We start from the raw sequence: 23,626 nt of genomic DNA, 5'->3' as shown, positions 1-23,626 counted from the left end.
TGCATCTGTGGGGTAGGGATTTTAATGTGCGGTGCAGCATTTTAGTAGCCAATTGAGATGGCAATTAAGATATAGCATTGTACATTAACATCACTGTTGCTCAGAAAGTGGCTGGTGACTGCTCTTCAGATGATGGTGCTCACTGCATTCTGCTTCTTAGCAATGAGTTTCTTAGTAGCTCATCCAATCTATCACAAGGAAAATAAAAATCACTTTATTGTTAACATTTCACATTGTTTTCTGCATCCAGGTCCCAAGGACAGAGAGGAGAGTAGAACAGGGAGGGAGGCAGAGGATGGAAGAGCCTGCAAGAGAAAATACCCTTGAAAAAAAATAGTTCCTTGGTTTTCCCTTAATTGACTCACTTTAGCTCAAAAAAAAAAAAATGTGGATGTGGTTCACTAACCCTGAATTGTGGAATACAGTTCTTAGGGGAGGATTGTGTAGCAGTATGTAAATAGTAAGATGCTGAAAACTCATAAGATCTTGGAAAATATCAGAATGTTCAAGAAATAAGGTACATGTACTACCTGTACGTATTTGAAAACTTATCAGAATTGTGTAATACAATGTTGCAGTTTCAGCCCTTGCACTTAGAAGAAGACGCATAAAAGCCTAATCAGTTAACTATCCTGCAATTAGTCATTTTCTTTCTTACTTTTTGCTCTGCTCCAATGTGAAAATGTTTTGCTTACTGACAATCAGTGCAGTTCACAAGACATGTCTCTCCGTTAGCCCTCCTGAGATTTCAAAAGTCTGCTGGGTTAAACTGCAACGGCTATAAAAAGACCCTGTATTGCACCTGAACAACCTCACAAAAATGTGGAAATCGTGTGAGAAAGATTTGTGATGTTCGTATTCCGTCTGGGTTATAATACTTGTGCGGTGACTTTCAGATTAGGAAATACAATTAGTCCTTCTGCCTGCAACTTTATATCCATCGAAGATGTGGACTAAATTCACAGATAGCCCTGAATAAGGAAAGATGCAGCTGCAAGAGATTGGGAGAAAGATAAATTCAGAAGCTCCCTGAATAACCTTACTGTGTTCTTATATCTCTGAAATTTTCTTGGGAATGAGCTAAGGCAATTATCTATCTTGTGACTTAGCTTGTGACAATTTGCTTGAAGCAGAGCTACAGAGGATGCTGACTGAGATCAGTAGCTCTGCTTTTCAACTTCTTGTAAATTAATCTTCTGTTGAATAGAAATGTTGGTGAGTTTGTTAGTCAACAGATTCTTAAAAGTAAGATATAGAAACTTCTCAGAAAAAAATATGAACTGCTTAATTTGGAATAAATACATATATATATATATATACACACACACATATGCACATTTTGTATGCATAGTTGCATAAAAAAGGAGCTTGTATCTATGAATGCTCATATTTATTACAAAAACACACAAAAATCTTCAGACTGAAATTACTGCCTATTCCAAACCAAGTTTGAGTATTTATATTTTTTTGCTAAAATTGTTGAAATTTAATTTACAAGTGGGATTGGTTATGTAGAAGTAAAAATTTCAAGTCTGATATATTTAAGAGGAAATATTTTATAAGTTTCTATCAAAATAAGCATTTCCATTATTCTATGATAGATAGCTGTTCAATATTTAACTTGCTGATGAAGATATTATTGTTTAGTTGATTATTCATCTGTCTTTTCTAAAGTGACAATACCTTCTGTCAGCTGTGTGAAGTCTCTTAGAGTTCTCTGACTTAAGTAGTAATAAGGGGAACAGTTAATATGGTAACATTTTATTTGAATATTTTTACTGTTAGTAATAAATGTACCAAGAACTGTCTTTCTCTTAAAATATTTCAACAATGCAGTAATGAAGCTCTTTAAAATGTGATGGATTAATTCAGGGTGAAAAAAAGAATCTACTCCATAAGGCTCTTCTCTGTGGAAATGTAAATGGATTTTATCCAATTCAGTATCTGTCCTATCCCCATTTGTGTACTGACTGATAGTATTAGCAGGCTAAATTTTAGCTTTGTTTTGTAATCAAAACCCCAGGGAGAAAAAACATTGAAATTGTAAAGGTTTGGAATGTTTTTTGTTTTTTTTTTTTTTTAATACAATAGTATTGACTGAATGATTTTTTACAGTTTTTTCTTCTTTCGTAAACAAAAAGTGATGATTCACATTCTCTGCTGTGTGTCATATTCTGCTGTTTGTCTCATTTAGAAGATCCAATTCAGATGTACATTTGTTTTTTGCTTTATATTAACTTTCAAGTGCTGGGGAAATAAACCAGCAGTTCAGCATTTTTATGCTGATACGCACCACTAGAGGCCATCATATACCTCCTTAAATATTAGATAAATATGCAAATGATTCTAGAGATAACGTGAATACTCAGTGAATGTAAAAGTCTATATGAAAGAACATGGGGAAAATTCTTAATTGAAGCAGGACTTCATCACAAGTTATTAGTATGAGCATTTCTCAGGCCAATTGTAATTGATTCAAAGCACCCATATTCTCTTCTACATTCCTACAAAACCTTTCAGTACACCACTGAGTTTAAATAATAAGTGACATCTGGAGACTGTAACTGTTCCACACAATGTACAGATTTACTAAATCAGGAAACTTGGAAAACAGGGCTGGTTTTAGTATGCTTGCATAAAATATTTTTCCCTCATGTTTCTAATCTGAAAAAGTATGTCATTCTCCATCTCACACAGACTTTTGTGAGAGTTGATTGATGAACTGACATTTAGTTACTGTTTCAGGTAAGTAAGTAATATGCAATCTAATCTCAGCGATTCAGATTCGAGTTGTGGAAATAAATGGTCTTACAGGTAAGGAATAAGAAGTAAATTTTAATTTCAAAATTTAAAAATTAGCATTCATTTTACAAAGTCAGAGATGCTACCATAAGACAAAAGTTAAGGGAAAATTATTATTATTATTTTATTGTTACAATTGATCTAGATTTTATTTACAATAAATCTGTGCTGTGGCATGGCCCTTGTTCAAGAGATTTCTTCTTGTCCTTTTTTTTTCAATTTTGCCTCTGCAGAGAAACCAGCTCTTCAAAGAAACAGATGTTTTTTATGTACAATATTTACAATTTATCTAAACTTTTAATGTGTGCTTGAGAAGGAAATAATTAAAATAAAAATGTATTACCTGCCAGCTTGGTAGTGATATTTTTTGAACAAAATTTTGAATGGAGAGAAAAATTACAGATAAATATAAAATACAAGTACTACTAAGTATCTTCACTTGTTTGATAGTATAAGCAACAGTAATCATACACTTTACACTTATTTTTTTTTTTAGTAAGACAAAAATAAAATAGCATATATGGACAGGAATGAAATTCACAAGATGTAATAAGTGGTAAAAGAGTTTCCCTTCATTTTGGGGGGGGGGGGGAATGGAGGATCGGGGAGTTATTGATGGAAGGAGATGGAACTTATTTCTTAATTCCAAAAGAAATTATGAATGTATATTTATGCTTCGAAAACAGAACGGAAAACTACTAAGGATTATTACGAATGTTTACTGGGTAACCTCAACGATTAGAAAAAATGTCCTGACAAGAACAGCTTGAGACAAGATATATATTGTTCCGCTAGATCTGAAAAAAATAAAAATAAATAAAAAAATAAATTTTACGAAGCTCAGGATTACTGATGAATCTCTTGATAAAATAAATGGTATTTTACATGCGACTATTCAGATATAGCAAAGAAGTGATAGATTTTTTCAGGGAGGTTAATGTAACTGTGTATTTCGGTGTCGAGTGGCTTCAAAATTGAAGAATAAGAATTGAAAATTTTATAAATGAAATCATTTCACAAATATATATATTTTTTCTCCAGAGAAATTAAAGCTATATTCTATCATACCTTGTTCTTTACCTTACTGTATTCTTTTCCAAATATTTATAATATTGTTCATTTTTAACAGTTCTCCCAGGCTGGCATGAAAAACCCGATGTGCCGCACACTACTTGGCTTCACCTTCAGATTTTGACTGCTGTGAAAAATGAGAGGTTTCTTCCCATGATCAGTAGTCTGTGGAGAAAGTATGTCTATAATCAAGGCCATGTTCCCACTCTGGGGATAAGTAACTTAATAAAACAAATAAAGGTAAGTTTTAAAGAAATCTGTTGAATTGGGTGTTTAAGAATTTCCATGTCTAGACTACGTACTTTCCAAGAGAATCTATGCATGTTCCCCCAGACTGAACAGGAATGGAACTGTAGTACAGATGTTTGACTTGAAGGTATTGTAAGAGCACAGAATGCAACGCTTTCTTTCTGGGCTTGTAATCTCAGCCAAGAGGGTGCAAGTCTTCTGGACTGAAGCTGACAAGTCAGCACTCCTTTCCAATGTATCATCTTAAACACTTGTTAATTTAGAGAGGACTGAACCATCCTTTTCTGTATGGTGTAGATGTGATTTTGAACATGTTGCTTTTCATCTTTGTGACTCAATTTCCCACCTGGGACGATGTGATAATAATGCTAATGTGTCTCATTATTGTCTTGTCTATTTAAACTGTAAGCTCTTCAGGGTGAGGACTGTCTCATACCATATGTCTTCACAGAGACTGGCAGAATGAGTCACTGATTGCATTTGGGGTCTCTTGGTGCTACTATAATTAAAAGAGAGACAATAATATTAAAAAGGAAGAAAAGGGGAAGGTAGGTCTGGTATCAAGAGACTTTGAAATTTTCTAGTTGCAACCCAAAAGCAAGAGAAAGACTTCTCTCTAAGGAGAGTTCTTGCTTTTTCAACTTTCTCGACTCCAAATGTCATATTGTTTTTTGAGGAAGTACAGTCAAAGCTTTTCAAGCTGGATAATCCAGAAGCTAGTGGGTGGTATACCATTGTAGATGCTAACTGTAAGGGAAGAATTGTTGCTGTGAGCTGCACTAAGGGCTTCAGTTGGAACACAGATCGAATTTTTAATACAACTTTGCTATAAAATAAGAGCATTGCCTCCTTCCTTGTTAGAAGACAAAAAGATGTTCCTGACAATTTGTACCTACAAGTGGAGTAAGGGAAGATGATGTGAGGGAGGCTGTTTCAGGAGTTGCAAGAGCACATCTGTTACTAAGAGATCTATATTCTGTCTGAGTTAATGGGGAGAAGTCTTTCACCTTTGGTCTGTGTAGTAGGATAAGAAGACTAATGAAAGTTATTCATGGAGGTGCTAGAAATGAGTACTGAAATAGTTTTCCACATAGTAATAGCTCCTGCTCTACTTTTGCGTTTGTAGTTTCTAAACTCACATTTTATCCAAAAACGTTATGAAGATTTGACTCCAGTACCTGTTTTGTACAGCATCTGAGGACTACTTTACAGGACCAATTTTTTTGCTTCCTTTCAGCACTTAGTCACATATGCTATGTGATTTACACATCACACTTTATGTTCCTTACTTAAATCTTCACATTCAACATAGTCTGTCTTATCAATGATGATAAAAGCAAGAAACCTTTCTACGTTACAAGAGTGGCTTTTTTACCTGTTGTTTTTTTTTTTTTTTCTAGAAACTATTTGGTTAGATTTGACTCTTAGAGTTCATGTTTATCCATGGAATTCACTCTTGTAAAGTGGGAAGGAAATCAAAGTTGTTTTAAAGGTATTTAGGAATTTCTCTCTACATCCAGTGTTCTTCTTGGCACAGAGAGGGCAAAGACACATCACTATTACTTGACTGCACTAATGCAGACTTCAAGACCTGGATGAGAGGACTTCTTGCTCAAGTAAGATGTCTTCTGTTTCTGGCTTATTAACTAGTTATTGCGTGTTTTGTTTTGTTTTTGGTTTTGTTGTTGTTGTTTTTGTTTTTTTTTTTTTAACAAACAACAGTAACAAATAATCTTAGTACCTGAGAGAAAACTTAATTCAGTAACAAGAATTTAAATGACCTTTCCATTTCTTTTTGCTAGTGTGTTGAGCTTCAGAATTGGAAAGCAGTACTTATTGTCTGTCAGCAACTGTAAAAATGTTAGTTATACTTCATTTTATTCTTTAACACTTTGATCCAAGTTTGTGCCATTGCCCTCTCAATTAAGTGTGAATTTTAATTGCAGGATATTTAAAATATTTATAGAAAAGTTATATTATTGTATGTAACTTTTCCTGTTGACTTAAGTGGAAAATTACTTTTCTAGTGAAACATACATGTTATGTTTAAGAGGGATCTCTAATGGAGGTATGATTCCTTTAAAAGTGAAGTGGCTCTAATCTGTCCATCCTACTCTTAGCAGTGTTTGGGCAAACTGTAATTCTGCATCCTGTAATAACTTTTCAGCATTTTTTCAGGTTGTGGGAGAGTTTACCAAATCTCTTTACTTGTAAGCAGCTGCAGCATTATCCTTGTGATTGTAATTTATTTATCAAATATCGCCATACCTATAGGAATTCATTAGTTTTCATTGTTTCTATTTCATCTATGGATTTTTGGAGGGATAATTGAAAGAAAAAGGCAGGTCTTGCAGCGGTGAAACTCAGTGAGAGTCAGCATTGCAAATGATGTCTGTCTCCATACATTGATGTATTACAGTTCACTTGCTACTTACTCCAGAAACAAAATATTTCTATTTCTATTCATTCTAAATGTAATTAATTTCCATTCGTCAACCATCCTGTGCCAAACAAAGCATTTTATGATTATTAGTAAATGGCCTCATCATGTGTTCCCTTTTCCATTCTTAACTAATTATTCCAGAAAGAAAACTTTTTACTTGGGAAACATAGTTACCTCCACTGAACAATGTATCTGAAAAATAAAAGCAAAGACCATGTTGAGAGGAGAGAAGGTAGATCCAGTGTATATGAGTTTATAATATCTATCTTTGTATTAGCTCTTTGTAAATGGAGTGGTTGTAGAAAGGATAACAACACCTTAGTCACGTTTTTATTCTATATACATATATATACAGGTTTTCTTTGGGTGTTTCATGACTATTATTCAGGAATTTTATGCATTTCTATTATTAGCTTAATATTAACCTTTTATTCATGACCACAGAAGGTGGATTTATTCTATGGCTGCAGCAATTTAGCAAAGCACAATAATAGTACCAAGACCTCACTCTGAATTTTCCTAGCGTCTGAAGGTAGTAAATGATACACATTGGATTTGTTAATGTGCAGCTGCAGAAAGTAGTATCAGTTATTTGCTGATTCCTTTTTTAATAATTTATCTCCTTTACTCACTACAGATTGCTATAATGAATATACTTTTCAAATAAAAAGTGAAGACCAAATTATTCATAAGATCTAAACAAATACTTAAGGTAATTTACTTTTATGAGAATGTCTATTGATTTCTATAGCACTATTTATTATTCTTAAAGGTGATTATTTTGTTGGTCAGGGGCTGTTATAACATAATTCTTATTAAAAGGACCATATTTGTTATGTTTGCCTAGTTAGACTTAGTTAAAGTTTAACAGTAAAATTTAGAAGTTTAGCAGGAGAATTCAAATTTCCTTGGCATTTGGAACTCTATGGTTTGTTGGAGATCATCTGTAGAATAAATTTCAATTTTTAAAAAGCTTCTATTATAATGCATGTTTATTTACCCACAACGACCCTCTTTAATATCCATAAGAGCTTAATATCATAATTGCTTTTAATGTCTTGGCCAAATGTGAATTAACAAATCCCTTTGGAAAATGTGATTATCTCCATCCTTATTTGTAGGGTGACCTCTCTCTTTGTGGATTCCAAATCACTTCATTATAATCAAGTCCTATGTAGGTAACACTGCTGGGAAAGTTGTTGTGGGTCTCCTATAGTAACAATAAAAACGAGTAATAGCAATCACTAAAGAAAATAGATTGGTTAGCTTGTTATGTAACCAAGGCACTGATGTTGGATAATTCTTTCTACTTTACCATACTACATCTACTAAGCTTAACTGCTTAGGCTTATATTTTACTGTATATAATACATTATTTTATACCATACTATATAAAATATAGATATCTATTATATAAAATACTTTACTATAATAAACAGACTCTAAAAGCATTTGCATCCTATGAGAAAAAAAGTTCCAGAAAAATCCACATGATGAAAAGACAGGGCATGAACAGCTTAGCAAAACTCCATCTTTTGGCTTTAAGCTCATTTGATCAAACTTATTTCAGTAACAAATTCTTCATTATAATAATAGACTTCCACTGATTGACTATGAAGTGAGGATATGACCCTTCATGGATCAAGAAATCAAAAATTTCCAAAACAGAAATTATGTTAACATCTTCAATTTCTGTTCTGCTGACTTTCAAACATCCAAGCCAAACCAGCACGAGTAGATTTTTTTTATTTAGAATTGGTATTGGGAGCACAATAATAATAATAATAATAGTAATAATATTGCATATATGATAATAGTATCATTTAAAGTGTGGTGTCTTTATAAATTGTTCAGACTGGGCTTTAGTACATTATTACTGTCTTCCCCTTTTCCAACCTGTATGAGCTTTTTGCTCTTGGGAAACCAGGTCTAGCAGGTAGCCAGAGGAAGATCCAAGGATTTTCCTTGCTGCAAAACTGAAGTTCATTCATAACAAAGGTAAGATATGTGCCTGCAGTGAGGTTTTCATGTTGTCTCAGTTGTATCCAGCCACTAAAAACGTTCAGTGAAAACTACTGAAAACTACTGTTTTGACACTGTATTATATTAAGGAGCCACATGCTACATTATTATGCCACACATAATTTAAAAAAATAAAAAGAAAAAGAAAAAAAAGAAAATGACTTGGAAGAGCACTGTCTCCTGGGGTCGAAAGCTGTGGTAAGCAAGAATAACGCTAATGTTACCAAAGCAGTTTATCCAGAAACCATAGCCATTATCTGAATTCTCGACTTCCCTCACACACAGAGTTATTGTTCTCTTTTGTTAAGCATGAATCAGATTTTGTTTTTAACCAGAAATCTCAAAGAAGTATTAAATGAAACTTTGTTAAAAAAAATCTCATAAAGTATTATTCAGAAGTTATGTAGAAGAGCTTTACTATACTCCATTAGGCAGAGAAATTGTTGAAAGGATATAGTTCATATTCATTTTCCAGCAGTTTCTATTTTTGTTTCAAGAGTTTTGCTATTGTCTTCAATAGGAGGAAAACCAGCCTCTGGTGAAGTGATGTGTAAAACTGTGGGTACCACACTCCCGAATCACTAGAAATGCATTTTATATTAAACTAAATCTGAAGCATGGCATTTCTTATCACATAGGAAATAAAATACATATTAAAAAGGGTAGAAGCATGGTTTTGGTACTGAGTAGTTTCCAGATTTTGGGTGGCTTGCTTCTCCACAATGTGGTGTTAGGATGATGCTTGTTGAGCACAGAGGAAAGAAGATGAAGAGCTAGGTACTGAAACACTTGTGTCACCTCTGTTAGCCCCCCTTGAAGGTGAAGAAAGAGCATAGCTTTCCCCAGCTCAGGTGAAAACACCAGTAGTGGGGAGGGTGAGTTCAGTGTCCTTTCTTGCATGTTTTGCTCAGGATTGTATGGAAAGGGAAAGAGGAGGAAAGGATAAAATTTAATGAAACATAGAATGCTTTATCTTCCCTTTTGAAGGATTGGAAACATGGTCTTCGTAAAGTCTGGAAATTACTGGAAGCGCTAAGATCAATGGGCAAACCTGGCAACTTTGGGGAGCGCTGTGTCTAAGAAATGCATGTTCTGCTGAAATGTGTTAAAGCGTGTCTACCATATACTTCAGTAGTGCATAAAGTACTTGTTTCTTTTTTATAATCAGCTAAGTGCTTTATCCAAACCCTCAGTCTATTACCTTATAAGTTTTTTGGCAAATATTTATGTATATGCCAAATATTTGGCAAAGATTTTTAAGGAAGAAAAAAATACAGTATTTTTCATTAATTTCCATTTTCCCACAGGTCTGATATTACCTACTCTTCTTGATGTTCACAATAAGTATACTTCTATCTCCAGCCTGAGGAGAAGAATGACTTTAGGGCCTGTATTTACCAGAATTCTTTATGTGTTTACTTCATTGTTATTACTCCTGTACAGAGAAAGGGTGCACAAAAAAAAAAAAAAAAAAAAAAAAAAATGCTGTACACAGGCAAAGCAACTCCTGTAGCGTGCTCCTAGAAGTGAGCCTTTGGGATTGAGACCACACTAGAGGAGATATTCAAAATGAACAGAGGTGCTTTCTCCTCTTGTCTGACTTTGGGCAGAAATAAGACAGAACAAAGATCAGTTTTTAAGAAAATTGAAGAAACTAACAACTTGAATTTAGAAAGAAAGTGATCATCTGTGAACACATCTAAGGGAGAAGATAGTAGTGTGTACAGACACAGAAGACAAGAACTGGGAGAGTACGTTACCCAGGTTTTTGCTGCATAGCAGGTGTCTTAAAGAGAGGAAGCTTATAAGACTTTGTTATTGAGTATTTAATTTCAAAGTTTCTTGCATTTCATCTCCTATCTAATATCAGATCTGCAAATCTATATAACAATTATTGGTACTCTGGTTTCCAAAATGGCGCAACTCTGACTGCTTTCTTTTCCTTGGAAATTTCATTTATAGTTTCTCCTTTCTTTTGTTCTGTACATACAACTAGGAAAAAAAAAAAAATGAGACGTTCAGTGTTGACTAAAGAATAAACAAAACTGAAGAGATGGATTTCAGAAGTCTCAGCTTGAAATCAATGGGAAATTGTGAGGTTCTTGATAACATATGGGTGTTCTTTATTCTCATTTAATGGAAATCTGTGAAAGAAAAGCCTTGGAACAAGTAGTTGACAGTGCTTCATTTTCATATAAATTATTGCTATTGTCAATGGCTCAAGCAGTGATCAAGACAGAATGTTGAAACTGGGAAGAAGACCAAAAGAGCTAGTAACACTTTTTTATGTGGGAATTGAGATAAATAATAAGTATAATAGGAAGTAGGTTATAATACAGAGATAAAAGGGCAAAAAAAAATGCTGATAGTATTGTTTAAATAAATCAGTGATGTCACTATGGTAGTTACAGTATGATTCTTCGTCCTGATACCTACTAATAACTCCTTGCAACATGTTGCCCAATGTTCTGTCTTTAAATGGTATCATAAGCAGCATGTGTATAAATTCTGTACCCAATGAGAACCATTTATTTTACTAAGTTAAAATGAAAGATTAGATTGTTGTAGCAAGAAGAAGAATTGAGTTAGAGCACTCCTTTTTGTTCAAATGAGAGAAACTGCCTAATAGCACCCTTGAACTATTAGTCTGCAAAGGTTTTCTTTGAAGCTGTACAGAGAAAGAAAAAGCACTCATTCTTGATCTCTCTAAAGTTTTACATGCTTTTCACATATAAAGGCTCATTGTCATTAGGACAGTAACCTTGTCTTATTTCAAATGTGTTATTACAGACAGCTGTGATTTAACAGGTCAGCTGTTACGCAGATGAAAGCTACGTAGATGAAAGCTAAGTGGCATTGGTAGGGTTGAAGGTTTAAAGCCTTCGAAGTCCTAAAAAGCAGTTACAGTAGTCAAATAAAACATGCTTAGTGAGACCTGCCTCTTTTTTCCATATATCTTGAGAAAATGTTGGACTACTATACAAGTAGTGCTGCAACATGAAAGTACAAAAAAACATGTAAGAAATTCTACTTTTCTACTCACATATTTATGATAGGCCATAGGTGGTATTCCTTAGCATTAACTGATAAGGTTTTTGTTTTTTTTGTCTGTTGCCAGCAATTAGAGATGCCTATCATTTTGTTTTAAGTGTATGACCAAACTAGCCTTCAAAAATAAACTATATCGTTTAGTATGTAATCAGCTGGGGGATGGGAAGAGCCCATTAAAGTAAATGGACATCTTGAACTGAACAATCTTGAACAATGAATTTGTAGGATATTTAGAAGCTTGTCATGAAATCACTTTCATTACAGGATTCAATTTCTCTACATTTTTGAAGTTTAAAGATTTTGTGTTACTTGTCTTTTTTTTTTTTAATTTGCATTCTGATTTGTTTTGTTTTGTTGTTTTGTTTTTCAAGGACACGTGTTTTTTATGTTTTTATAAAGAAAAGCAGATTAATTGTTTAAGTGCAGGCTATCACACTTTAGTTTTCAGGACAAATGTCCAAAATTCAGAAAAATTAAGTAATTTGTACTCAGAGCAGGAAAGAAGCACTGCATTTCCCTGGATGACTTCTCTTTACCATCTGAAAATAGGCATCTTTTCAGATTATACATTGATGTTTAATTAACAATATAATATTATTTTGAGTGATGTTGTTTGAACCACTGAATTGTCTCTTTCCTCTTCATAGGAAATTATGAATTGTTATTCTGCACCATCTCTGCGGCTGTTTCATCAGAATACGGACCAGTCTCCAAGCTGTTTGAAGAAGAAGAGCTGTGCCCTGGTTTTTGCCACTTATGTCATAATATACTTGCTACAACGGGCAATTAAGCTTTACCTTAAAAATACATTCCTAATCCATATATTTATATGAACAGAAGATTAAAAATTTGTAATCACATATTTCCACCACTCATCTCACTAAAAGCAAGCCTTTTAACTAACCAGCAACTTCGCAAATTTTTACTGTTTTCTTTTTCCAGGAGGTCTTGAATTGATACCTATCCTCCTGGAAAAACTGATGAGACGCTCCTTGGTGTCAAAAAAAGAAACATACAATGCACAGAGCTTGTACCACAGTGTGGATGGAAATTTGGTATGTAACATGAGTTAGAAGGAAAAAAAGAATGCGAGGAAAGTATTAGAATTTTATTTGAAGTTCTATAGGTCACTAAGTGCAATATATGCTCCTCACACAGTAGAAATATTTTAAAATGCATCAGACTTGAAAGAGGTGAAGAGAGAACTGTTCATCTTTGATACCAGAGTCATAAGCTGAGGGCACATACCTCTTCCACCTGTAGCACCTATTGATGTAAGTCTTACTGGGTATGGTTCCTTTTGGTGGAAGCGAAAGGACTTTTTTTTAATGCCAGTCCAGCTTGGAAGCGTAATTCCTTTACTACATGAGAACATCTAGTTCTATGTAATGCCCTTTGTAAGTTGTAGTGGGGTTTTTCCATGTTATTTCAACTGCCCTGGTCATTGTAGTGGGAAGACATGACATCACTGGGAACAGTCCTTTAACATGGCAGTAATTACCAGCATCGGGGATGAACTGTGATTCTGCAAAGCACAGCAAAATGCTCAACAGGAGACTATCTGGACTAACCATGGTAAGAAAAGCTTTGAGCCTAAGAAGATGGGAAAAAGTATTATTGATTATTTGATGTGTTGGGTATATATTCTGCTTGACATGAAAGTGTTCTTTTCTTATTAATTACTGGAAATCAACAACTCAATCATGTATTTATTATTCAAATATTCTATGCTGGGTTTTTTTAATTTAATTAATGTATTAAAAAATGATCCTTGCACCACTATTTGCTATGATATACATACGTTATGTTCTATGTGTGAAAATAAAAAAGGTAGAAAAATATTCCCTGATATATTGCACTGTCGAGCTACTGTCTAGAAAGCTATTAAATTGATCTAAATCTTTGGTTATCTAAGAAAGGTCCTAAATGAGTTCCATTCTTGAAAGTGGAATAGCCTCTATGCATACTGTGTTTATTTTTCTCGATGAAGGAATTTTGAAAGACTCAACTAACACTATGAAAATATAACTGGTTTTTGAGTAGTTCTAGGGGGAAAAAAAAACCACAACAAGTATAAAAAAAAGTGAAAAAGTTGTGTCTGAAGGAAAAAAAAAAAAAAGAAAATGGAAAACAAGATTTTATTGTTCTAATCTACGAGAATAAGCTATGCTGAAGTTAGTCGGAACTTACTTTACCCTCAAACATGCATTAATATTTCTTAGGAGATTTTATTTCCTATTTTTGCAACTGTAAATAGTTCTTCTTACTGATGTCATTGACGTCCATCAGAGACTGCAGATTTTTAAAAACTTTTTGTAGTGTTATTTAACATACCTCCTAGATGATTTTTAAGGTCCTTCTTATTCTACTTTGTTATCATTCTGAAATAATGTTAGGATTCTGCAAAAATAATTCAGTGAGTTATCAATTCTACAGATACAGTTATGCAGTCAAGAAATAGTTGAGGAGATAAAAATAATTAAAAAAGAAGAAGGTTAAGGACATAAAGAAAAAGATAGGTGGAAATAAACTAGAGTTTAGTATAAGAGTAGTTCTGTGGGGAAAATCTGAGAAATATGTGAGACAACTCAGTAGTTATAGAGTCAGTTTCCTGGGTGCTGAAGATAAACATCTATAAAGCTCTACCTAGCTATAAGGTGGATATGGAACAGGCTGAAAAGTATTCATTTTACTAATTCATGGTTTTCATGCCCCTGCTGACTTTCTCAAGGAAATTAAAGAGTCTGAGAACTGACATAAATTATGCTTAAACCTTAGGAGTCAACAGATCTAGACTGAAGAGAACTAGCTTTCATCTGGGTAACAATGGATATTTTCACCTTTGATTATCTCACTGCACCACCCTTTATAAAATGATAGACTTTGCCCAGCAATTGTGACTTGAAATTTTGCAGTCAGACTAGGTCAGTGAAATCTTTTATTCTGATATCTCTTCCATATGAACAGCTCTTTTTTTTTTTTTTCTCTCCCAGTAAGTATCCAGAGCTGTCTACTCTTACTTGGATTGCTTATTCATGGTACTGTTTTTCTTACACTCACTAGTGGCTAAAATAAATATTCTGAAGGTGACTTGTGTGTCTAAATGAAAGCATGCATCAGATCCTCATAACGTTTAGGTATGGAGGTTATGCTGTGCATACCTGTATGGGAACTGCTGAGTCATAGCCTGAACCTCTGATTGATCACCTGAGGTGGGCAGTGAGTCAGCCAGAGGAGCACAGGTGAAGGCAATTCCTAGCCCTATTTAAGAGCTGGCTAGCAGTGGGGAAGGATCTCTTCTGGAGATCTGCTCTGCTGGTGTTTTGTGAGTGAGCCCAGGATAGGGGTAAGTCTTCTATTTTTTCTCTTTTGTTATCAGTCTGCTTTGCCTAACTCTCTTGTTTATTTTGTGATTATAACATCCTAATAGTCTTTGATTATACAATGCCTAAAAAGCATGTTTTGGAGGAAGAAACAAAAAGGCAGGAGAACAAACCCTAAGCCTTCTTTTTTCTTTCTCTACTTCAGGAACCCTCACGCTTACATTATTCTAGTATTTACAGTTCCAGGTCAAAGCAAAAAAACAATGCATCAACTATTCTGTTGATTGAAACCTAGCAAACTAGTGAAGATCTTGATAAGATTAAAAAATCAGTCACATATTTACGTGGTCTCAGGTTTATAGGTACACTTAATAAAGTATGTTTGTTTACACTAGAGAGTTTAAGATGGAAAAGCCTCATGACTTACACAAACTATGAAATATTTCAATTCAAACGTAATTTTTTTCTGAAGATTTTATTTCATTGTGTTCAATCTACTGAAAAAATTTTGCATTATTGACAGATCATGATCTGATTTTTCTTTCCATCTTGTATAATGCAAAAAATAGAAACTCTCATGAGAATTACTGATGTATTGTTTAAATACATTTTACTTAATAAGTAGATTAAGTACTGAGAGCTTTGTCTCTTCGCTTTCTCACATATCATAAAAAAAATATGTTTTTACAGGTTGTTCGTATGTTTTGTTTAAATGACCCAAGTCAGAATGCAAACTAAGATAGCAGAAATATTCTAAAATTAGCATCAGAGAAAGTGATAGTTAATTATCTGTTCTGCTTCCAAAGGCTTACAAGTAATGGAAAGATCTTTTTTGAATATGATAGTTAAAGAAAGAAGGAAGAAGCTGGAAAACAGCCATACACATGATATAATTCCCTCAAAGACTGGAGGGTGTCCAGACAGGAACATCAAGAGGCTTTTAGTACTGTTAAATTGGAATCAATTACCCTTGTGGAAGGGGACTAATTCACAGACAGAAAAGAAAAACAAGCTGCAGTGGAGATTATACCTACTAGGTATGCCATACTTGATTACTGAATTTTTCCATTTCCACCTCTTTTCAAGATGCTGATGCTATGAAATAAAAAATAAATAACTTATTTTATTAAAGTTCATTGCAATGTATTGTTTATTAATTTATTTCACTAGCTAATTTAGGCAATATGATAAAAAGCGAAGAGATAATATAATAAAAATTGCAATAATTGTAGTAAGTTGCTTTCAAGTATGTTCGGTTAATTTTATCTGGTAACAGAAATACATCGTAGGTTCTACGAGAAGCATCTTTCAATAAAGATTTCAATCAGAATAAAAATACACTGAATCTTTCCCTTGCAAATTGTGAAGGAGAAAAGATTTCCAAGGTGATGGCAAGTTAGTAATGTGAATTTCAATTGTTATACCTGCTAGCTAAAACCTAAGCAGACAAGATAACACTGTGAATATTTAAATCTAGAGGTTCTCCCTGTCTGAAGTTCAGTAAGAAGGTAGTCATGTAATGAACTGTTAATGTTGTGTATCAAGCCATAAAATAGGTATGAACTGAACTAACTAGTTAATTAAAATAGGCATTGAAAGGTTTCCCCACTCTGTATTGTGCTCTGTATTAAATTCTTTCCAAACTTCTAACGTCTTTAAAAACTGTGAGATTTAAACATGAAAAATTTTGTATGTGGACATATATGTATATTCATTTAGAGATAAACTCCTGAGCCACTTAACGTTTGGCAGGCATCCTTACGTGGTAGGCATGCTAGTGTGGTGACTTACAGAAAGAAAAAGCTTTAGAAATACCAGTCAGTCACATTTCAGAGGCATCTAATTCTTGTTTTGCTAGTGTCTGCCCTTTGATGTCATAAAATCACGGAATATTGTGGTTTGGAATGGACCTTCAAAGATCATCCAGTTTCAACCCCCTGCCATGGGCAGGGCTGCCACCAACCAGATCAGGCTGCCCAGGGCCACATCCAACCAGCCCCTATGCACCTCCAGAAACAGGGCACCCACGGCTTCTCTGGGCAACCTGTGTCAGTTCCTCACCACCCTCTGACTAAAGAATTTCCTCCGAACATCTAACGTGACTCTTAATACAAAAAGACTTCTAGTTTGTGTAAACAGGATTTATCCTTCAAAATTCAGTTCTCAAAACAAGATTAAAAAAATTAAAACAAAATGAGCAGGCTGACAATATGCAATCGGTGGAGTAGTTTGACATTATTGTCTAGAAGAAATAACTGGGAAATCTGTTTCTATTATAAAACCCATCCGCGGGTAAACCGAAATTATCAGAGACAGGCTACGTAATATTTAATGCTAGGAATGAACTCCATTCGGTTGGAAAATGCCTATCAGCACAGTATTTTGGTGCGTACTGCAATTACGAAGTTAATTTTGCAAATCTCATAAGCTGAGCACTTTGAAGATTCTTTTTTACAATCCTTAAATGCTGGTTCTAATAATGTTATGAGTATATTGAACAACTTTATTAAACTCAAGTTATTCTTTAAAAAATACTTTGTGAACCGTTACTACTTTTCTGCCACTAAGAAGTAAATCTAAGGGTAAAAACAAGAAAACTTTGAAGGAAGCCAATGCCATTTAAAATGAATGATACGTTACTGAATCTTAGGGTTTCTTTTATCCTCTTGCTGTTTCATGCAATACATAATCCTTTAGAAATATCTGTTATTCTGATTGTTAATTCTCAAAAGAATCGAAAAACGTTGAAAGGTCTTGGTAGTAAGCAAGATATTATTCTGGTATTCTGTCCTTGGAAAGGAGATGAGGTTTTTTTGTTTTTATGTTTGTTTTTTAAAAAAAAAAAAAACAAAAACAAAAACAAAAAAAAACAGGCAAGTAAGGTGGACAGAAGTCTAGGAAATCAGTTTTAGCAGTGACCCATCTCGAATCTGTTCCTACTGTAAAGGAAGCCACAATAACTGAAACTGGGTGATGAGACCTAGGGCTGAACTTCATCTGTGCACAGAAACGTTGTTTAGTTTAGCTGTTCTTCAGGAAGCATTTTCAAGATTTTTATCATATATAGGGATAGAAAAGTATCCAGGTTAAGAAATAGGTAAGCCTGAATATGATCTCTAACTCTATGCTAAAAAATAAATATTTTTTTTTAACTGAGATCATTGTCAAGTACTGACTGAAAAAAAAAAATATCAGTATTTGTATAGGAATTAACTCAGCAGAATCAAATCAAATCAGCAGAATTAAAAATAAATTTTAAAAAGACATTATTCTAAGTGATATGAGAGTATTACTAAATTGAAATAACTGCTTGAATATATTATACATCTGCATTCACTTTCATTGGAATTCCACTGCTAGAAGCAATAAATTTTTTTGAGTTATTATGCCTTGCCTTAGAGTATGTAAGATGGAGGACGATAGCGTCTCAAGCGTATTTATCTCAACAATAGAATTTACGAGGATACTTGAAATGCCATATAAAGGACGTACAAAGGAGCTTTGAAGGTTTTCTTCCTAATGTAAGCGTGGCCCAGAAAACTAACTACTGAAGCACTTACAAGCTGCACAGGATTCAAAGCTTCAGATTTCATTTTCAGATAGAACTGTCTATAACTGATCAGAGATGTTTCAGTAAAATATATTTTAGAAAACATTTCTTTTATACTGATTTTTGTTAATCATCGGGAGATTTTTGAAGAAAGATACAAGTAAGAAGGGGAAGTTATTGAAACAGCCTCTTGAATAGAGATCAGTTTGTAAAACAAAAAGCAAGAGCCTGCTTTTGGACAAGGCAGAGCATCTGAGTTTTGCATAACTCATATAGATACTGAAATCCAAAGGCTATAGGGTTGCTTTTTCAATTTGAGTGAGTGGATGCACAAGTGTAATGGATCTCATTAAAGAGCATGAGAATAAGACTAAAGCTCAGTAAATGTCAGTATACACTGGGTCAGCATAATCTGGATTAAGTTAAAAACAACTCTTCTTCAGGCATATATTATGAACTCCAAGCAAATAGGATTATTTCCCGGAGCTTTAAAAGAATTATTTGTTTGTTCCCATCTAATAAACTATGAATCCAAATTGCAGTGTTTTCTATTTTGCTTTCTGAGAAACAAAAGAGTATGATGGCCTCATTCATTTGGCTATAAATCAAAAATATCTACCTATGCTTAAAGCATGGTTTCTGATAATCTTTTCTGTAAATAATAGATATAGCACATGAAACTGTTTTTGATGAGGGACCCTAATCCATCAAGACCTCATTCACATCCAAGAAAGAAGCAGAGGTGTTCTTATTCTGTTTCTGATCACATGGGGAAATATTATATGATATGAATAAAATATCTTGCTACTGCACTTTGCGAGACCCTCTGAACATGCTGTTATGTATAGCTTACAAAAGCAGAATTACACAGAGTAAGTTGAGTAAATATTTTCTTGAACTGATAGACTGATGATTCTTCCTTTGGAATGTTAGAGAAAGGTTGTTACTAAGTGTTTCTGCTGACTGTGCATGCTATATGCAGCCAGAAAATAACTGAATGTTAACGAAATGGGGGGTTATTAAACAGGTATTTAAACAAATACCATAAGCTGTTACTTTTCCAAAACAAGTATGATTACAGACTGGTTTTCCACTGCTTCTTCAAATGCTGTTTTATTTTCTCTCTCTCTCTCACAGTCAATGCAACAGGGTATGGAAATTTAATTCCACTTTTTGCTTTGTAATTTAAGTTTGGTTGAGTACGGAACACAATTACTTAGATTACAAAAGAAATGCAATCTTCTATACTAAATGAATTTTAATTTAGTTGTACCCAAAATGATGTTCTTCACACTTAAAAAAGGCAAATTTTTAAATACTTTCAGCTCATTATTTTCATTTAAGAATTTAATTACAGGTTTTGTCAGGTGGAAGTATTCGTTTCTGACAGAATCTTGCTTTAGTGTAAGCCTAATTTTCATTCTCACAGCAAAAGTAGACACCAATGCATGCTGTCCCAAATCAAGATGCAAATGAGATAAACTGGGAAATAAGAGGAAATCAAATGAATTTTTCTCCATTAGAATCAAAAGTAAACTAGCTGTAGAAGTTGTAAAAACTAAAGTAGCAGTTGAAACAAGTGTTCTGAACAAACAAACAACCAAAAAAGAATCAATTTTAACTTGGTTACGGAAAGAAACTTTTCCTGTTGGCGCTTTTACATGCAGAAGATAGTATCTGTCCAAGTTCCAGAGCAGTAACCAAGCACTCCACATCACTAGAAAGTTAAATAAAATAGTGAAAATTAATTGGAAAATTACTTTTACAGAATTGAAATTCTTTATACAGCCCAATAGAAATGTCATTAAGATTTACTGTTTATTTGAAATCTTTCACATTTTCAAAAATTAAAAAAAACTCGAGATGAAGAAGAAATAGCATAGAAGTCTAGTATATTTTTCCTCTTTTTCTCCCCTTTTTTTCTTTTTCTCCAGTTTTTCTGACTTTCTTCCAACTCTCTTAATTTATTGTATGTACTTTGAGGATATTAAGCAACACTTTTTTCCTTCTCCTCCCCCTTACCTATGGTGCTCATTTTCTCTATCTAAATTAAATTCTGCTAGCTGACTGTCTTTCTTACCTGTGGTTGATACCTCTAGTCATTCACAACAGTTCCAGTTTCATAACTTCCTTCGTTGTATTAGTGGCAATAACTCTTCTTCCTGGTTTATGTCCAAGCATGTTGGCCTAAAATACCATGTGCCACCAAGGGCAGGAACCAGAAACATGGTAGAACAGGTCTGCCCACATGGCCTATAAGTAAACTAATTGCTGCTTAGCTACAAGTTTGGATAGATGACTTAAGACTGTGTAAGAGCTCATTATACTGCTGTGATGATGAGAGTTTGACACTCGTGGTAAGCTGTGACGTATGTTAGGGATATATCCCATTCTTTGATGTTCTTTCAGAGGCAGTAGGTCTCAAAGTTTTTTTTCTTGTGCAAGAATAAGAGTAAAATCCTATACTCAGTTTGCTTTCTTCCATTTAGAACAAACTTCCAGCCAGTCACTTTCATCTCTAAAACTGGCATGGGAAAATATCTGAACAAATCAAATTAAAAGATCTAATAATCTCTAAAGCAGTCCTTGTGACTAAATATCAGCCTATTGAAATTAGGCCAAACAACCCACATTTTGCATTGGTTGCTTTGCATTTGCAGTTTACTAGCTCATAACATAAGGGTATACCTATGATCAGTGTAGTCCAAGCATGGCTATATGCTTAGCACTCAGAATCACTGTTCCATAAGTGATAGCACACTAACAATATGGACACTTCATTTATTTTGTTTACTGAATATTCCCCACATTACACATGGAATATTTTTGTAGTTGTGCTTTCACAGAACTAGAGAACAATTATTTAAAATGTTTTGAAGAGATCTCAGTAATTACATGATCACCAGATCACAAAAGCTATGCTCAAGGTGTTCTTCTTAGGTTTTTTCAATATCATGAGATTGAAGCAGTTTTATTGTACTATCAATCTAGCATTTTCTCCCCATCTGCTATAACTAGTATGACAAAATACATGTGTTAAATGCAAAAAAAAGGATTTTTTTTTTAATGTGTTGTTGAGGGCTGACAGAGTTTTTCAGCTATAAATTCAGTTGCTGCATAATTAACACAAATTGACATAACCAACATTTTGTAATTAGATTCTTTATTAATAAATTCTAATTGTAAAAACACATGGATTTAATTGACATTTAACATGTTAGCTATTGCAAGCTTGATATCAATTAACACACTTATCAAATGTCAATTACCAGGTTTTCAGTTTTAATTGCTGTGAAATTGACTTGCCATGGGCTACCTTTTTAAATGTTAATGTATTAACAATGTTCACACATTTAATGTAATAAATATGACATCTAATATGCTATTATTTCTTACATAATTTCACTACGTTATGTGAAAATTTATTTTCTTCATACTTATTAAATAACAGTAAGATTTTTAACTCATTAGTTTACCATTTAATTAATTTTTAGGCCATTTTGAAGTAGTTATCTCACAGCATTCAGAATAGTTAGGCAGAAAGGCAAGTCACTATTTTAAACCAGCACCAGCAGACATGTTAGAACTATTTCTTAGCATTGTATTTTACAGTCAGCTTACTTTTCAACAGAAAATTCTGCCATGCATCTTCTGTGTTCTCTTGTGTTATCTATATAAAATATCCTTCTCAGTTATACCACATTCATATAAAACAAAACAACAAATCCTGCACGTGCACTACTGGTGATGTCCTGTCAAATGGATTTAACAAGTGTGTCCTTTCCCTTCTTTTATGACCCTGTTGATGGCATTCAGCCATAATAGTGATATAAGATTCTGGCGGTCAGGATCAATTTTGAGTTGACAGCTTTACCACTGGCATCATCTTAAAAGATGAAGATTCCATTGTGTGTAAAATAATTATACTAAGTTCATATATAATATTTTTTTTTAATCTTTAAAACTGACATACTTTGTGAAGCTAAGCACTACCCCCGATTTAATGGAAAGTGAGATGCAATAAGGTCAAGTGATTTGCCTAAAGTCTTGAAGCTTGGCAGTAGCAATATTGAAAATAAGTTGAAGTTAAATTTTTGGAGTGGCAAGAGGATCAGGCTGCCCCAAAGGCTGTGCATAGTGGTGACAGATGAAAGGAGTATTAATCACAGGCCTCTTGGAAAGGAGGGCTGCTTATTTAGCAGAATAGAATGAATATTTAAAAAGACCTTTCAGAGCATTGTAGAATAAATGCATATATCTGTAAGTTATTATGTCTTAAGGGCTAGCTATTAAGTGAGAGGATCAATGCATCAAATAGTAGATGCAGAACTTTCTGAACTAGAGCAACATGAATCATGATCTTCCAGACTGCTAGTGAAACATATGCACACAAAGCCAGAGCTCAGACTTTGCATCAGACCAAACTGTTGGATTGGACTTCTCTTTCTGGACTGCTGAAAAAGTCATGTTTTTCTCCATAATGGAGGCAAATTCCTTCTCTTTTTTCAGGGCTAAAGGCCAGCCCTCACTATGCTTTGATAGACATAAATGTAAGGAGATGCCTTGCAGGCCTCAGGCAAGGAATTTAGATTAGCTAGCACTTGGCCAAAGGAGACCAAATGGCCTAAAGATCAGTCCTATATTTCCTAGCGTCTCTAGGAGCAACATCTAATTGATCTTTTTTATTGCTTATTCCTCTTGACGTTCATTCATGCTTTTGTTTCTTCATTCTGCACTAAAACCTAGTCAAATTAGGCTTTTAGCATTGACACTTTGTACTCCTGCTGGCACGTGGCACTTGAGAGATAATTGCTGAACCATTCTAGTTCGTTAGGGATTTGCAGCACTTTTGAGATCTAACACGATAAATATTTAATTTTTAGCACTTTCTGTAAGTTGGTGGACCTGCAGGGTCCAGGTCCTTTAACAGACAGGAAGTCACCCTTGTTCAGTTTCTCCTAATAAACAGAAAACTCCTACTATAATGCAGAAATCTTAATCTTGTCACTCTTCCACATGACGAAGTGTTTTCTTGAGGACTAGCTTGCTCTCCTCTAAAGATTTGATCTCTTTCTTTGTATCTGGTTGGAGTCTACTAGGATGAAGTTACTCAGT

At 34.0% G+C, this 23,626-nt stretch overlaps 1 long non-coding RNA gene across 11 annotated transcripts in view; it reads left to right on the top strand.

Annotated features, from left to right (window-relative positions):
• LOC122166179 overlaps nucleotides 1-23,626 on the top strand; it is a 49,658-nt gene that overhangs the window by 6,684 nt on the left and 19,348 nt on the right. For 7 of the 11 annotated variants that reach the window (XR_006170704.1, XR_006170702.1, XR_006170697.1 and 4 more), the window contains exons 2-6: nucleotides 3,932-4,113; nucleotides 5,523-5,738; nucleotides 7,203-7,277; nucleotides 7,687-12,693; nucleotides 13,089-13,213. This is a non-coding gene — a long non-coding RNA (uncharacterized LOC122166179). The remainder of the gene's footprint in view (nucleotides 1-3,931; nucleotides 4,114-5,522; nucleotides 5,739-7,202; nucleotides 7,278-7,686; nucleotides 12,694-13,088; nucleotides 13,214-23,626) is intronic. The other 4 variants (XR_006170699.1, XR_006170703.1, XR_006170700.1 and 1 more) reach the window with 4 other exon arrangements.

Source organism: Centrocercus urophasianus, unplaced genomic scaffold (assembly GCF_019232065.1).
Source record: "Centrocercus urophasianus isolate 14NV4802_14NV808 unplaced genomic scaffold, USGS_Curo_1.0 seq_32, whole genome shotgun sequence".
In the NCBI taxonomy this organism is placed as follows: Eukaryota; Metazoa; Chordata; class Aves; order Galliformes; family Phasianidae; genus Centrocercus; species Centrocercus urophasianus.
This window is presented reverse-complemented; position numbering and strand designations above follow the sequence as displayed.